Consider the following 18,163-nt stretch of genomic DNA (forward strand, 5'->3'; position numbering starts at 1 on the left):
GGTTGTTATGTTAGTATTTCTCTGGGTAGTTTTATGAGCCTAGTGGTAGTTTGACAAGGTAGCGGTTGTTGTGTTAGTATTTCTCTGGGTAGTTTTATGAGACTAGTGATAGTTTGACGAGACTTTACTTTTATGAGCCTAGTGGAAGTGTGACAAGACTTTGGTAGAGGTTACGAGTACTTCCATGGGTAGTTTTATGAGCTTAGTTATAGTTTGACAAGGCTTCTGCACCATGAACGAAGAAAAGCCTTATGAGAACCCGATTAACCCCCTCTGTGGACATTGGCAATACTTGTAAGATCCGAAAACGTCTAATTGCGAACCTTACCTCCACTACCACCTGCACCGCCATCTCCAGCACCACCGCCACCGTTGCCAGATTATCGTACTCAGAGCGTAGTATTTACCGGTTTCTGACGCCTAACTATTGCCAAGAAACATCAGGATCTAACTCTTTTAACGATAACCATAAATGAGTTTCGTTATTGGAGCCCAGAAGACAGTTTGGTGTAGGAAGTCGGGAAATATAAGCGGCTGAGTACGACAATCTGGCAACGTTGAACTCTCCACTCCACCACCGCCATTTCATTCAGCCCGTGGAGGTCCGAGGCAGAGGACGTGGTTTTTGGACGCTCTCAACACGTTTTCTCTGACCATCACATTCAAGGAGGGACTCAAGTGCTCAAGAATGGGGTGTTATCTTGTTTTTCAGAGAAGTGTCAAGGTAAGAGAGTAGAGAGTTAGTGGTTATTGTTGCTTTATGATAAGTTTTAGGCATATATTTTAGTTTCATGGACAGGTAAACGTGTGAGATGACAATTACTGGTTCTGGTTGATATATATTCTAAGTTTCAGGTTTATATTTTGCTTTCATATTCTAAGTTTCAGGTCTGTATTTTGCTTTCATATTCAAGTTTAAGGTCTATATTTTGCTTTCATATTCAAGTTTAAGGTCTATTTTGCTTTCATATTCAAGTTCAAGGTCTATATTTTGCTTTCATATTCAAGTTTCAGGTTTATATTTTGCTTTCATATTCAAGTTTAAGGTCTGTATTTTGCTTTCATATTCAAGTTTCAGGTTTATATTTTGCTTTCATATTCAAGTTTAAGGTTTATATTTTGCTTTCATATTCAAGTTTCAGGTTTATATTTTGCTTTCATATTCAAGTTTAAGGTTTATATTTTGCTTTCATATTCAAGTTCAAGGTCTGTATTTTGCTTTCATATTCAAGTTTCAGGTTTGTATTTTGCTTTCATATTCAAGTTTCAGGTTTGTATTTTGCTTTCATATTCAAGTTTCAGGTCTGTATTTTGCTTTCATATTCAAGTTTCAGGTTTATATTTTGCTTTCATATTCAAGTTTCAGGTTTATATTTTGCTTTCATATTCAAGTTTCAGGTTTATATTTTGCTTTCATATTCAAGTTTAAGGTCTATATTTTGCTTTCATATTCAAGTTTAAGGTTTATATTTTGCTTTCATATTCAAGTTTGTCTATATTTTGCTTTCATATTCAAGTTTCAGGTTTATATTTTGCTTTCATATTCAAGTTTCAGGTCTGTATTTTGCTTTCATATTCAAGTTTCAGGTCTGTATTTTGCTTTCATATTCAAGTTTCAGGTTTATATTTTGCTTTCATATTCAAGTTTCAGGTCTGTATTTTGCTTTCATATTCAAGTTCAAGGTCTGTATTTTGCTTTCATATTCAAGTTTCAGGTCTGTATTTTGCTTTCATATTCAAGTTTCAGGTTTATATTTTGCTTTCATATTCAAGTTTAAGGTTTATATTTTGCTTTCATATTCAAGTTTCAGGTTTATATTTTGCTTTCATATTCAAGTTCAAGGTCTATATTTTGCTTTCATATTCAAGTTTCAGGTTTATATTTTGCTTTCATATTCAAGTTTCAGGTTTATATTTTGCTTTCATATTCAAGTTTCAGGTTTATATTTTGCTTTCATATTCAAGTTTCAGGTTTATATTTTGCTTTCATATTCAAGTTTCAGGTTTATATTTTGCTTTCATATTCAAGTTCAAGGTCTATATTTTGCTTTCATATTCAAGTTTAAGGTCTGTATTTTGCTTTCATATTCAAGTTTCAGGTTTATATTTTGCTTTCATATTCAAGTTTCAGGTTTATATTTTGCTTTCATATTCAAGTTCAAGGTCTATATTTTGCTTTCATATTCAAGTTTCAGGTCTATATTTTGCTTTCATATTCAAGTTCAAGGTCTATATTTTGCTTTCATATTCAAGTTTAAGGTCTATATTTTGCTTTCATATTCAAGTTTAAGGTCTATATTTTGCTTTCATATTCAAGTTCAAGGTCTATATTTTGCTTTCATATTCAAGTTTAAGGTCTATATTTTGCTTTCATATTCAAGTTCAAGGTCTATATTTTGCTTTCATATTCAAGTTCAAGGTCTATATTTTGCTTTCATATTCAAGTTCAAGGTCTATATTTTGCTTTCATATTCAAGTTCAAGGTCTATATTTTGCTTTCATATTCAAGTTTAAGGTCTATATTTTGCTTTCATATTCAAGTTTCAGGTCTATATTTTGCTTTCATATTCAAGTTCAAGGTCTATATTTTGCTTTCATATTCAAGTTCAAGGTCTATATTTTGCTTTCATATTCAAGTTTCAGGTTTATATTTTGCTTTCATATTCAAGTTTCAGGTTTATATTTTGCTTTCATATTCAAGTTTAAGGTCTATATTTTGCTTTCATATTCAAGTTTAAGGTTTATATTTTGCTTTCATATTCAAGTTTGTTTATATTTTGCTTTCATATTCAAGTTTAAGGTCTATATTTTGCTTTCATATTCAAGTTCAAGGTCTATATTTTGCTTTCATATTCAAGTTTAAGGTTTATATTTTGCTTTCATATTCAAGTTCAAGGTCTATATTTTGCTTTCATATTCAAGTTTAAGGTCTATATTTTGCTTTCATATTCAAGTTTCAGGTTTATATTTTGCTTTCATATTCAAGTTTAAGGTCTATATTTTGCTTTCATATTCAAGTTTAAGGTCTATATTTTGCTTTCATATTCAAGTTTCAGGTTTATATTTTGCTTTCATATTCAAGTTTAAGGTCTATATTTTGCTTTCATATTCAAGTTTCAGGTCAATATTTTGCTTTCATATTCAAGTTTAAGGTTTATATTTTGCTTTCATATTCAAGTTTAAGGTCTATATTTTGCTTTCATATTCAAGTTTAAGGTCTATATTTTGCTTTCATATTCAAGTTCAAGGTCTATATTTTGCTTTCATATTCAAGTTCAAGGTCTATATTTTGCTTTCATATTCAAGTTTCAGGTCTATATTTTGCTTTCATATTCAAGTTCAAGGTCTATATTTTGCTTTCATATTCAAGTTTCAGGTTTATATTTTGCTTTCATATTCAAGTTCAAGGTCTATATTTTGCTTTCATATTCAAGTTTAAGGTCTATATTTTGCTTTCATATTCAAGTTCAAGGTCTATATTTTGCTTTCATATTCAAGTTTAAGGTCTATATTTTGCTTTCATATTCAAGTTCAAGGTCTATATTTTGCTTTCATATTCAAGTTTAAGGTCTATAGTTTGCTTTCATATTCAAGTTTCAGGTTTATATTTTGCTTTCATATTCAAGTTTAAGGTCTATATTTTGCTTTCATATTCAAGTTTAAGGTCTATATTTTGCTCATATTCAAGTTTAAGGTCTGTATTTTGCTTTCATATTCAAGTTTAAGGTCTGTATTTTGCTTTCATATTCAAGTTCAAGGTCTATATTTTGCTTTCATATTCAAGTTTAAGGTCTATATTTTGCTCATATTCAAGTTTAAGGTCTGTATTTTGCTTTCATATTCAAGTTTCAGGTCTGTATTTTGCTTTCATATTCAAGTTCAAGGTCTATATTTTGCTTTCATATTCAAGTTCAAGGTCTATATTTTGCTTTCATATTCAAGTTTAAGGTCTGTATTTTGCTTTCATATTCAAGTTTCAGGTTTATATTTTGCTTTCATATTCAAGTTTAAGGTTTATATTTTGCTTTCATATTCAAGTTTAAGGTCTATATTTTGCTTTCATATTCAAGTTTAAGGTTTATATTTTGCTTTCATATTCAAGTTTAAGGTTTATATTTTGCTTTCATATTCAAGTTTAAGGTTTATATTTTGCTTTCATATTCAAGTTTAAGGTCTATATTTTGCTTTCATATTCAAGTTTAAGGTTTATATTTTGCTTTCATATTCAAGTTTCAGGTTTATATTTTGCTTTCATATTCAAGTTTAAGGTCTGTATTTTGCTTTCATATTCAAGTTTAAGGTCTATATTTTGCTTTCATATTCAAGTTTAAGGTTTATATTTTGCTTTCATATTCAAGTTTAAGGTCTATATTTTGCTTTCATATTCAAGTTTAAGGTTTATATTTTGCTTTCATATTCAAGTTTAAGGTCTATATTTTGCTTTCATATTCAAGTTTAAGGTCTATATTTTGCTTTCATATTCAAGTTTAAGGTCTATATTTTGCTTTCATATTCAAGTTTCAGGTTTATATTTTGCTTTCATATTCAAGTTTAAGGTCTATATTTTGCTTTCATATTCAAGTTTAAGGTCTATATTTTGCTTTCATATTCAAGTTTAAGGTCTATATTTTGCTTTCATATTCAAGTTCAAGGTCTGTATTTTGCTTTCATATTCAAGTTTAAGGTCTGTATTTTGCTTTCATATTCAAGTTCAAGGTCTGTATTTTGCTTTCATATTCAAGTTTAAGGTCTATATTTTGCTTTCATATTCAAGTTTAAGGTCTATATTTTGCTTTCATATTCAAGTTTAAGGTCTATATTTTGCTTTCATATTCAAGTTTAAGGTCTATTTTGCTTTCATATTCAAGTTTCAGGTCTGTATTTTGCTTTCATATTCAAGTTTCAGGTCTATATTTTGCTTTCATATTCAAGTTTAAGGTCTGTATTTTGCTTTCATATTCAAGTTCAAGGTCTATATTTTGCTTTCATATTCAAGTTTAAGGTCTATATTTTGCTTTCATATTCAAGTTTAAGGTCTGTATTTTGCCTTCTAGAGACGTATAAGGGTAAGAGAATGGATAATTGACGGATATTGTTGGTTTATAAGTTTTAGGTATATATTTTAGTTTCATGGACAGGTAAAGGTGTGAGATAATTACTGTTTTGGTTGATATATTTTAAGTTTCAGGTCTGTATTTTGCCTTCTAGAGACGTATAAGGGTAAGAGAATGGATTATTGGCGGATATTGTTGAGTTTTAGGCCTGTGATTCGCTTTTTCGAGACCGTTAAAGGTGAGAATGGCAGTTGGTGATTATGGCGGGTCTGTCTTAAGTTTCAGGTCTACATTTTGCTTTCTAGAGACGTATGGGGGTAAGAGAGTGGACAGTTTATGGTCAAGGTTGGATTATATTAAACTTCAGGCATTATAACTATCATTGTCATTATCTCGTTTTGTTGAAGGAAGAAACGAGTTCAAACCATGACTGAAGCTTCGTTTGGTGCTTCAGTGATTTCAGACGGTAAGAAAGTGGGTAGTTAGCGAGGCATTAATGTGCTTATATGACTTTAAGGCGTCCATATGTTATAATTTCGAAGGAAGAAAAAAGTTCGAACCACGAGTGAAGCTTCGTTTGGTGCTTCAGTGATTTCAGACGGTAAGAAAGTGGGTAGTTAGCGAGGTATCAATGTGCTTTTATGACTTTAAGACGTCCATATAATTTCTTTCGTTTTGTCATTTTGGTTAAGGAAGAAATAACTAGCTGGTGGGTCTGAAACATCACATTGTCTGCGAGGTCAAACGGCAAGGAAGCGAAGAACTGGTGGTCAGATTAGATAGTGATCTGAACTGAAGCTGCATTTTGTGATATCAGACAAAGTAGATACCTATGAGGAATGAATATATTACTTTCAGACGTCCATTATGTTATCAATTTCTATTCTTAACTTTACGATCAGAGAAGACAACTACATATTAAGCTAAGATTGAGGATATATTTTCTTAATAATGGCAGGGAAGCCGATAATTAATGGTTATGTGAGGACTACTGTGTGGTGTTTAAGCCTCGTTGCCTTGTTAATGAATTTGTTACTTCTTGCTTCGAGCTTGCTATCGAGTGGTTCAGTGTTACATTCTGTTTCAAGACCCACAAACTATTTCATATTAAGCTTCTAAGATTGAGGATCATTGTTCTTAATAATGGCCGGGAGGTCGATATTTTTTCTGTAAGGGCTGCTGTGTATTCTCTAAGCGTCGTTGCCTTGTTATTGAATCCGTTACTTCTTGCTTCGAACTTGCTATAGAGTGGTTCAGTGCTTCATTCTATTTCAAGACTCACAAACTACATATTAAGCTACTAAGATTAAGGATCATTGTTCTTAATAATGGCCGGGAGGTCGATCATTTTTTCTGTAAGGGCTGCTGTGTATTCTCTAAGCGTCGTTGCCTTGTTAATGAATCTGTTACTTCTTGCTTCGAGCTTGCTATGGAGTGGTTCAGTGTTACATTCTATTTCAAGACCCACAAACTATTTCATATTAAGCTTCTAAGATTGAGGATCATTGTTCTTAATAATGGCCGGGAGGTCGATCATTTTTTCTGTAAGGGCTGCTGTGTATTCTCTAAGCGTCGTTGCCTTGTTATTGAATCTGTTACTTCTTGCTTCGAGCTTGCTATCGAGTGGTTCAGTGCTTCATTCTGTTTCAAGACCCACAAACTATTTCATATTAAGCTTCTAAGATTGAGGATCATTGTTCTTAGTAATGGCCGGGAGGTCGATATTTTTTCTGTAAGGGCTGCTGTGTATTCTCTAAGCGTCGTTGCCTTGTTATTGAATCTGTTACTTCTTGCTTCGAGCTTGCTATGGAGTGGTTCAGTGTTTCACTCAGTTTTAAGCCTTACAAACTATCAGTCTTTTCTTACCAGCTGACCTTTAAATTATCTTGAACACTCGCTAACTTACTTCAGAGCTATTTTTATTCTTGTGCCTATTCATTCTCCTCCCACTCACTTAATCCTTTCTTTCCTTTCAGATAAACTTACTCCTATTCTTTCCACAGCTTATTCTTTACTCCTTCCAAAATATACCTACTCATTTACCCTCCCAGAACATGTATATTACTCCTTTACTCCTCCTCAAAACTTGCTCCAAACAGAACTTGCTCTTTACTCTTCTGCCTCAGACCCTTACCATCACTTATTCAGCTTATCTCTCGCTATCTCCTAATAAGAAGTCATAATCAAGTTCACTCAAAGCATCGCCACACACTAATTCAATTCCATGCATTAAAAAAACTCACTTCGGTGGTGTTAATGCTAAAGTCTTTACGAACTATCATTTATTTAACCATTTTGCCATATCTATCACCTAATACAAAGTCGTGCGTTCACTCAAAGCGTCAAAAATAACTCCATCCATAAAAAGTAACTAAATACAAAACATACTCTTCCCCTAAACAGAACTTATTCTTTACTCTTCTGCCTCAAACCCTCACCATCACTTATTCAGCTTATCTCTCGCTATCTCCTAACAAGAAGTCATAAGCACGTTCACTCAAAGCATCGCCACACACCAATTCAACTCCATGCATTAAAAAACTAACTTCAGTGGTGCTTCCTGCTAAAGTCTTAACGAGCTATCACTTATTTAACTATTTTGACTTGCTATCACCTAATACAAAGTCATACGTTCACTCAAAGCGTCAACACAATGCTCGGTATTATAAGACACTTCGTTTCTCACATCAGCTATTTCTAAAGGTCAAAGAGAGGGTCAGCCGGGTTCTAAATGAGTGTTTCTTGAGGTTCACGGTACAGAAGAAGGGTCACTCTACTACCAGGGTCATAAAACTACTACTGGAAATGCCCACGACTCCCACGAAAGCCTTGTCAAATATGTGTTCTTGAGCGGCGAAATGTCTTGTAATACGCCCCAATAACTCCATCCGCGTAAAAAGTAACTATATGTAAACGTGGCAAACTGGGACCGTAGATTTTCACCGCGTCACGGCCTAGTTAACTCCCCGCCCGTAACGCACTAAAGGGCTTGTAGGGAATGGTAACTTGGTGGTAATCTTAAGGAAATCTTGGTAATAATAACGTTCTGGTCTGTCTGCCGGTGTTAAATGTGGCCCTGGTTTTCCTGAGACTATGTTGGTTTTTGTTAAGGTTTTCTGTGTCTGGATTTTGACGTAGACTGCAGAAAACCGTAATACTAATGGGCTTGTAAGGAATGGTAACTTGGCGGTAATCTTGAGAAAATCTTGCTAATATAACCTCCTACGTTCTGTCTGCTGGTGTTAAATGTGGCTTTGGTTTTCCTGAGACTGCGTTGGATTTTATTAAGGTTTTCTGTGTCTGGATTTTGACGTAGACTGCAGAAAACGCCTCAATTTCTTATTTTCTTCTATATTATTTGCTTCTATCTCCTCTTTTCTACTACTAATAACGTTCTGGTCTGTCTGCCGGTGTTAAATGTGGCTTTGGATTTCCTGAGACTGTGTTCGGTTTTGTTAAGGTTTTCTGTGAGTCTGGATTTTGACGGAGACTGCAGAAAACGCCTCAATTTCTTCTTTTATGTTCCTTTTTCCTATCTCATTTGCTTTTATTTCCTTTTTTCTACATTCTATCTCTTGTCTTTCGTTTATCTCTTATTTTCATCTCCTATCTTCTTTTCAACTCTCAATCTTCCATCATTCTTTTTTTTATCCTGTTTTTTTATTTTCTCTCCCTTGTGCTGCTTTGATTTCTTTTTCTTTTATCTTCTCTGTCCTTATATTCCTTTTCTTTCTTTTATCTTTTCTTTTCTTCTATTATCTTTTATTTTCCTTTTGCTTTCTCCTGTCCTTTTCTCTTTGCTTTTCTCTCCTCTTTGGTTCTTTGATTCCTTTTCTTTCTTTCTATTATCTCTTCTATTATTTTATCTTATTCCATCTTTTATTTTCCTTTTGTTTTCTCCTGTCCTTTTTTTTATTTTCTCCTCTTTGTTTCTTTCATTCCTTTTTCTACTCCTCTTCCTCCCGGTGTCAAAACTCCTCCACCTTTCCTCCAGACACTCCCAGAACTTACTCTTACTCCTTATGTGCAGATTTTACTCTAATTTACTCTTGACAGTGATTTAACTCCACCTTTTTTTCAGGCAAACTGGTGGACTTTCACAAACTGCAAACTTCCCTTCGTTGATGGTTGAAGGAAGCAGAAGAGGGAGGAGGAGGGAGGAGGAGGAGGAGGTCACTGCAATCCCCGGACACAGACGAGTTTGAAGCAGAGGCCAACACCTTCCTGTTAACTCAGTAGGTAATGTTTTTGTTCCCTTTTCCCTTCCCCTTATTTACTTTACTGTCAGTGTTTTAGTTTTCATAGCCTTGTTTGCTCATCAAGGGAACTCTGGGTTTATATCATTTATTTTCCCTTGATGCCATTTCATATATTTTAATAATAATAATTCACTGGTGGTCTCTCACTTTATCAAACACGCACAGTTCAAAACGTCATTCAATCAATCATTTGTTTATTCTATACTTGCTTATTGTTCTGTCATTCACGTCTTTAAATTTTGCATATTCTTAAGTTTGACGGCAGGCCTCGGAAGACCTGAGTATTGTGAATTTCTGGTAGCATTTTCTTTTAAGTCTCTATATTGACATCCAGTAGCATTTTCTTTAAGACTCTATATTGACATCCAGAGCAGCTAATTGCAAATGTTAAAACCTTTATTTTCTCAAACCTCTTTAATACTTTTGATTTTTGTTAATAAAGGGCCGTTAACTTCTGTGGCAGGCAGAAAAAACAAGCTTCAGAAAAATTCTTTATTTATATTACAAAGATAAAATTACAGCAGCTTCAGCTTCCACATCTATATGCTAACAACCACCCTATTTTGCAGTGAAGAGATGGATGGACACCTCGACGACCCAACGGACGGGCCAAGCTGCGGAGGAAGGGAAGAACAAGATGGTAGAGGAAGAGAAGATGGGAGGTGAAAAGGAGGAACAAGATGAAGTGGTAGAGGAAGAGAAGATGGGAGAGCAAAGGCCAAGATGATGAGAGGTGAGAAGGAGGAACAAGAAGAATCCAGAACAAGAAAAGAAAGCAAGAGGAAAAAGCAAGTAAGTAGAAGAGTACACCACCACCCAACTCCCCAGGCCCATGCAGGGACCAGTGTGTCAGACTCGCTGGCTGGCCGTGGCGCCGGTACATGAGCAGCGTAGAGTTCAAAGTCACCGAGACTCCCCAACTTAATATTTTGTTGCTTTTTATTTTTTTTTATATATTCTGCTGCATGCATGATTTGTATATAGCATCGGAAAGCAAGTTAATTTATTCAAACTAAACTGTGATGCTGTAACTCTATAAACATTCAATAAAACCTCTCTATCCTTGGCATGAACGACGTCATTGGAGGCGTCAAATGCATCTAAGTAAACAATCTTATGCATTTCTTGATAGCTCTCAAGCACTCCCAATCTTCCTCAGTGACATTCAGTGACGTCTTGTGTGTATCTGGCTATAGTACCTTTGACTCTGCAAGGTGAGAGGCCAGGGAGTGCCACACAAGACTATATCCATTCCCTTCAGCTGGATCCGTTACCCCCAGCGAAGTATGTAAGAATCCTGCTTTTAGTGGGCGCAGCGTCTGACATCTCCATAATCCCGACACAATCGCCTAAGTTCAGAGATCGTTCATAATTCTTTGCTTAGCTCAACTGTTATACGAGATGGGCAAATTTCCTTGACATCATTACATTAACCCGGTAGCAGCGTGGATCATGTTACTTAATGGTCCTCCTAAGCGAGAAAAAATCATCACCCACGCAAACCATTTCATAATATCAAAGCATTTGTGATCAGTTTATGTATCATCTATTTTGGGGCGGGTTATATCATGGCACAAATTTGGCCCGTCGCTGGTACCGGGTTAATAGCTATATGATCCCAGCTTATACTAATGTCAGAATTTGCCTGTCTTGTGTAGCAGATGAACAAAGTAAAGAATATGAATGTCTTCTGAACCTTGGCGATTGTGTTAGGCGACAGAGAGATCAGGCACCAACCAGCAGCATCCTTACATACCCTTCTAGATGCCAGGGATCCAGCTGAAGGGAATTGACTACAGCCTCATATGACTCTCTGGTCCCACAACTTGCAGAGGGGAAAGCAGTCCACTCAAACACACACGACGTCACTGAAAGAAACCGAGGAAAATTGAGCAAGACAAGGTGTTTGAGAGCTATCAAGAGACACAGAAGCTCTCCTCACATACACTGATACCTACTTATATTAATTATGTCAAAATTCGCCCTCTTGTGTAGCAGATGAACTAAGTAAAGAATATGAATGTCCTCTAAACCTACGTGATTGTATTAAGCAGCAGAGATGTTAGTTGCCCCGCCCATCGACAGCCAACCAGCAGCGTCCTTACTAACTCTTCTAGGGGTCGGGGATCAGCTTGAGGAAATGGACTACAGCCTCATGTGACACTCTCTGGTCCTACAGCTTGCAGAGAAGAAGGCAATTCACCCTGACACACAAACACACACAACATCACTGAAACAGAGGAAAATTGAGCAAGACAAGAGGTGCTGGTGCCTGAGAGCTATCAAGAATCACAGAAGTTCTCCTCACATGTATTGACACCTACTAATCATGTCAGAATTTGCCTGTCTTGTGTAGCAGATGGGCTAAGTAAAGAATCTGAATGTCTTCTGAACCCACGTGATTGTATTGCGCTGCAGAGATGTTAGATGCCCCGCCCACCAACAGTCAACCAGCAATGTCCTTACTAACTCTTCTAGGGGTCGGGGATCAGCTTGAGGAAATGGACTACAGCCACATGTGACACTCTCTGGTCCCACAGCTTGCAGAGAAGAAGGAAATTCACCCTGACACACAAACACACACGACGTCACTGAAAGAAACGGAGGAAAATTGAGCAAGACAAGGTGCTGGTGCCTCAGAGCTATCAAGAAACACAGAAGTTCTCCTCACGTACATTGACACCTGAAATGACCTTAAAATGAGATGGTTGAAGCCAAAACTATCAGTGAAATTAGGATTACTATTTATAAACACCGAGATTTTGGAGACGAGGCCTAACAAGTGGAGCTGCCTTGCTGTATATCACAAGTTGAAGCCAAAACTATTAGTGAATTTAGGATTAAACTTTATAAACACCGAGATTTGGAGACGAGACCTAGCAAGTGGAGCTGCCTTGCTGTATATCACAAGTTGAAGCCAAAACTATCAGTGAATTTAGGATTAAACTTTATAAACACCGAGATTTTGGAGACGAGGCCTAACAAGTGTAGCTGCCTTGCTGTATATCACAAGTTGAAGCCAAAACTATCAGTGAATTTAGGATTAAACTTTGTAAACATGGAGATTTGGAGACGAGGCCTAATGAGTGTAGCTGCCTTGCTGTATATCACAAGTTGAAGCCAAAACTATCAGTGAAATTAGGATTAAACTTTATAAACATGGAGATTTTGGAGACGAGGCCTAATGAGTGTAGCTGCCTTGCTGTATATCACAAGTTGAAGCCAAAACTATTAGTGAATTTAGGATTAAACTTTATAAACACTGAGATTTGGAGACGAGGCCTAATGAGTGTAGCTGCCTTGCTGTATATCACAAGTTGAAGCCAAAACTATCAGTGAATTTAGGATTAAACTTCATAAACACCGAGATTTGGAGACGAGACCTAACAAGTAGAGCTGCCTTACTGTATATCACGACTAAGGTAAATAAAACTAGCTAAATATAACGAAGGATAAAGGAAGGAAAAGTTAATTAAAAGTAGGAAAACACAACAAGGTAAAAATTCTTGCTCTCAGTATTAGAAAAATGATGAAAATCAACTTGAAAAATGAACGTGTAGCAAAAAGATCGCTGTAGTAAAATCCAAGTTCTTATGAGAGAAAATTCTACACGTGGCATAAAACATTTTGCTCGTATTGTTAAAAGATAATGATCAACTAGAAAAATTACCTTAAAGCAAAAAGATCAGGAAAACACAAGGTAAAAATTCTTGCTCTTAGGATTAAAAACTTGATGAAAACCAACTAGCAATAAAAAACGTAAAGCAAAAAAATCGCTGTAGTAAAATCCAAGTTCTAATGAGAAAAAATTCTACATGTGGCATAAAACATATTGCTCATATTGTTAAAAGATAATGAAAATCAACTAGAAAAATTACCTTAAAGCAAAAAGATCAGGAAAACACAAGGTAAAAATTCTTGCTCTTGAGATTAGAAAAATGATGAAAACCAACTAGAAAAAAAAACCGTATAGCAAAAAAATCACTGTAGTAAAATCCAAGTTCTAATGAGAGAGAATTCTACATGTGGCATAAAATATTTTGCTCGTATTGTTAAAAGATATTGAAAAGCAACTAGAAAAATGACCTTAACCGTGTAGCAGCGACGGGCCAAATTTGTGCCATGATGTAAACCCCCCAAAATAGATGATACATAAACTGATCACAAATGCTTCGATATATATTATGAAATGGTTTGTGTGAGGGGCGATTTTTTCTCATTTTTCTTGCTTAGAGGGACCATTATAAAACATGATCCCCGCTGCTACCGGGTTAAGGCAAAAAGATCGCCATAGTAAAATTTAAGTTCTTAGAGAGAAAAACCTTACTTACAATGAATAATTCTCACTGTAAGGGTTGAAAACAAGAGACACACTTGAAAGAAATCTAGCACTGTAGTAAAATTTAAGTTCTTAGAGAGGAAGACTTTACTTACGATGAATAATCCTCACTAAGAGTTGAAAATAAGACACACACTTGAGGAGAGAAATCTAGCTTTGCAGTAAAATTTAACCCGGTAGCAGCGACGGGCCAAATTTGTGGCTTTACCGTGTAGCAGCGACGGGCCAAATTTGTGGCTTTACCGTGTAGCAGCGACGGGCCAAATTTGTGGCTTTACCGTGTAGCAGCGACGGGCCAAATTTGTGGCTTTACCGTGTAGCAGCGATGGGCCAAATTTGTGTCTCTACTGTGTAGCAGCGACGGGCGAAATTTGTGGCTTTACCGTGTAGCAGCGACGGGCCAAATTTGTGGCTTTACCGTGTAGCAGCGACAGCCAAATTTGTGGCTTTACCGTGTAGCAGCGATGGGCCAAATTTGTGGCTTTACCGTGTAGCAGCGATGGGCCAAATTTGTGGCTTTACCGTGTAGCAGCGACGATCCAAATTTGTGGCTTTACCGTGTAGCAGCGACGGGCCAAATTTGTGGCTTTACCGTGTAGCAGTGATGGGCCAAATTTGTGGCTTTACCGTGTAGCAGTGATGGGCCAAATTTGTGGCTTTACCGTGTAGCAGCGACGGGCCAAATTTTTGCCATGATATAAACCCCCCAAATTAGATGATACATAAACTGATCACAAATGCTTTGATATATATTATGAAATGGTTTGTGTGAGTGATGATTTTTTCTCATTTTTCTCGCTTAGAGGGACCATTAAGAAACATGATCCCCGCTGCTACCGGATTAAGGCAAAAAGATTGTCAAAGTAAAATTTAAGTTCTTAGAGAGAAAAACCTTACTTACAGTGAATAATTCTCACTGTAAGAGTTGAAAATAAGAGACACACTTGGAGAGAAATCTAGCACTGTAGTAAAATATAAGTTCTTAGAGAGAAAACTTTACTTACATTAAATAATTCTTGCTCTAACGGTTAAAAATAAGAGACACAGTTGAGGAAAGAAATGTAGCTTTTTAGGGTTTAATGCAAAATCTCTTAACGACTAAATTTAAAGTGACGATGACGACTCTAAAATTATATATAAAAAAAAAACCAATATACGGCAACACAAAAACTATACACACCTGTAAATAAGGGACAGGTAAGTCTCTCTCTCTCTCTCTCTCTCTCTCTCTCTCTCTCTCTCTCTCTCTCTCTCTCTCTCTCAACTTAATATCAACTAGAGTAGAAGTGCAACGTTTTGGAGTCTTCTGATTGGTGTAAAATCACTTAGGTTTAGGGACAGACCACCAAGTCTGGACCATGGGGTCTGTGTGGTCTGATTTTCTATGTAAATCTCTCTCCTTGCCAACTGCCTCCTAATTAACAGGTAACAGCAGCCAGGTAACTCCCAGCACACCTGTAAATATGGGGCAAGTAAGTCTCTCTCTCTCTCTCTCTCTCTCTCTCTCTCTCTCTCTCTCTCTCTCTCTCTCTCTCTCTCTCTCTCTCTCTCTCTCTCTCTCTCTCTCTCCTTAACGCCTGCCTCCTAATTAACAGGTAACAGCATCCAGGTATCTCCCAGCACACCTGTAGATAAGAGACAGGTATTCTCTCTCTCCTTGCCACCTGCCTCCTAATTAACAGGTAACAGCATCCAGGTATCTCCCAGCACACCTGTAGATAAGAGACAGGTATTCTCTCTCTCCTTGCCACCTGCCTCCTAATTAACAGGTAACAGCAGCCAGGTATCTCCCAGCACACCTGTAGACAAGAGGCAGGTATGAGCATGATGATAAATAAGGTAAATATGAGTAATTAAGTGAAAATATAAGGGGAGTCTTTTTTTTTCTTTTCTTTTTTCTTTGTCTTTTTTCTTCCCTGCTGTTGTGGAAGTGTCAAAAAATAAATAGATAATAATAAATAAATAAAAGTGAAAAAAATAATAATAAAAATGAAAGTAAAAATTGAGGTTAGTAAAGAAAGTAAAAGTATAAATTAATGAAGGAAATTGAACACCAAAAAAAAAAAAAAGAAAAAAAAATGGAGAGAGAGAGAGAGAGAGAGAGAGAGAGAGAGAGAGAGAGAGAGAGAGAGAGAGAGAGAGAGAGAGAGAGAGAGAGAGAGAGAGAGAGAGAGAGAGAGAGAGAGAGAGAGAGAGAGAGAGAGAGAAGAAATGAATGAAGAAAAAAAGAAAAAGTAAGGAAAAATGAATGAGAGAGAGAGAGAGAGAGAGAGAGAGAGAGAGAGAGAGAGAGAGAGAGAGAGAGAGAGAGAGAGAGAGAGAGAGAGAGAGAGAGAGAGAGAGAGAGAGAGACAATCCTTCCCAAACAAACTTATTATGCAAACTCGACACAAAAATATACTCCCAAACTTAATCTAATTGGCTGGGTACAATGAAATGCTATACTCTCTCTCTCTCTCTCTCTCTCTCTCTCTCTCTTTTCTTTATCTTTTCCTTTTCTTCCAATCTTTTTTATTTATTTTTATTTTCTCTCCTTCTTTCCTCCATCTCTCCTTCCTTCTTCATTAATCTTCTTCTCCTCTACTTCTTTCTATCTTTTTTTTCTTCTCTTTATTTCTCTTCTTCCTCCTTTCTCTTCTTCCTATCCTTCTTCTTCCTCCCTTCCTCCCTTCTATCCATTTCTTTCTTTATCCTCCTCCTCCTTCTTCTTCTTGTTTCTTTACTTCTTTCTTTCAATCATAGTCTTTTTCTTCCTCCTCCTCCTCCTCCTCAGTGTTCTTATTCCTATTATGTCCCTTCTCCTCCTCCTCCTCCTCCTCCTCTTCACTTTTTTTTTCTATGTTCCTTTCTTCCTCTCCTTCTTTCAAGTCCTTCAATATGGCTTTCAGCTTATTAAATTACCGAGAGAGAGAGAGAGAGAGAGAGAGAGAGAGAGAGAGAGAGAGAGAGAGAGAGAGAGAGAGAGAGAGAGAGAGAGAGAGAGAGAGAGAGAGAGAGAGAGAGAGAGAGAAAAAATAGAAAAAAGAAAGAAGGAATGAATGAAAAAAAGAAAGAAAAAAAGGAAAAAATGAATGAGAGAGAGAGAGAGAGAGAGAGAGAGAGAGAGAGAGAGAGAGAGAGAGAGAGAGAGAGAGAGAGAGAGAGAGAGAGAGAGAGAGAGAGAGAGAGAGAGAGAGAGAGAGAAAAAAAGAAAAAAAAAAATGAAGAGAGAGAGAGAGAGAGAGAGAGAGAGAGAGAGAGAGAGAGAGAGAGAGAGAGAGAGAGAGAGAGAGAGAGAGAGAGAGAGAGAGAGAGAGAGAGAGAGAGAGAGAGAGAGAGAGAGAGAGATAGTTAGTTAGGAGGCATTCACGTGGACTTAAAATTCCTGTTGATGTTTGAGGTGAACTTTTTAAAACTCAATTCATTCCCGACTCACTTTTCTCTCCTACGCTTTGAATGAACCTTTTTAGATGTTTAACGTAGCTTGGGGGAACATGTACATTGCCGTCGCCCACTCCGCCGCCTGTCACAACTAAGGACAAAAAAAAAAAGAGCCATGATCCGTGGTGCAGTGGTTAGCGCCCCCGACTTCGAATCCGCGGGCACAGGGTTCGATTCCAAGTAAGGGGAGTCCGCGTGTAAGCTTATTAAATGCAGGAAAAAATGAAGGGGAAGAGAAGAGAAGGAATATATGGTTTGAGAAAAGATGTAGGGAATGAGGAAAAGGAGGAGGAGGAGGAGGAGGAAAAATTGAATGGATGGAAAGGAGTAGGAAAGGGAGGAAGAGGAGGAGGGGAAGGAGAGAAAGGAAAAAGAGGAAAATGAAAGGAAGAAGAAAGAGGAAAGAAGATGAATAGAAGAAGAATAAAGAGGAAATGGAAAGGAAGAAGAGGAAAATGAAAGGAAAAGGAAAGAAGAAAAAAAGAGGAAAAGGAAAGGAAAAAGAGGAAAATGAAAGGAAGAAGGAAGAGGAGGAGGGAATGGAGAGAAAGGAAAAAGAAGAGAAATCGAAAGGAGAAAAAGATACAAAAAAAAAAAAAACAGAAGTGGATTAGCTGTTCATCCTCTCTCGTAAATAAACCTAAAAAATCTAACCCAACAATATCCAAACTAGCCTGACATGCTTATTATTATGGGGAATGCTCTCTGTTGCGGGCATGGGGGTTGGCTCCGTCCCGTTGTATGACGCAGGCAATTGTTTATAGTGGCGCCATCTTGCTAAGCTCATGCTACCCCCCCACGGAGCTTCACTGGGTTTGGTTATTAAGTACTAACGTCATATTCCCAAGTCGATGAGTGCATAACGACTTTCCATAACGAATACTTAACGATAATGAGGCGACTATGTATAATTTTCACCCCGACACACACACACACACACACACCATAACTCCCTCACTCTCTCTCCCATTTCCTCACTCCCCAGCCCTTCTCACAGCCACAGGGGACTCAGCAGTTACTCATGGGGGCGTATGGAAGGTATGGTGAGTCAGGGAAGGAAGGGAAATGAGGATAAAAGAAAATATTAGATG

The 18,163-nt window shown here is 36.8% G+C and overlaps 2 long non-coding RNA genes across 2 annotated transcripts in view; one reads left to right on the forward strand and one right to left on the reverse strand.

Annotated features, from left to right (window-relative positions):
• Positions 1-64: 64 nt before the first annotated feature.
• On the forward strand, positions 65-11,352 carry LOC126989175 (uncharacterized). Its single transcript, XR_007742963.1, has 3 exons — positions 65-724; positions 9,136-9,293; positions 9,883-11,352. It is a non-coding gene; the product is annotated as an uncharacterized LOC126989175 (long non-coding RNA).
• The window catches only part of LOC126989174 (uncharacterized), a 9,004-nt gene continuing 518 nt past the window's right edge, over positions 9,678-18,163 (reverse strand). The window contains exons 2-4 of the long non-coding RNA XR_007742962.1: positions 15,365-15,451; positions 11,351-11,543; positions 9,678-9,927 (exon numbers count right to left, since the gene is read on the reverse strand). This is a non-coding gene — a long non-coding RNA (uncharacterized LOC126989174). The remainder of the gene's footprint in view (positions 9,928-11,350; positions 11,544-15,364; positions 15,452-18,163) is intronic.

Source organism: Eriocheir sinensis, unplaced genomic scaffold, assembly GCF_024679095.1.
Source record: "Eriocheir sinensis breed Jianghai 21 unplaced genomic scaffold, ASM2467909v1 Scaffold1086, whole genome shotgun sequence".
In the NCBI taxonomy this organism is placed as follows: domain Eukaryota; kingdom Metazoa; phylum Arthropoda; class Malacostraca; order Decapoda; family Varunidae; genus Eriocheir; species Eriocheir sinensis.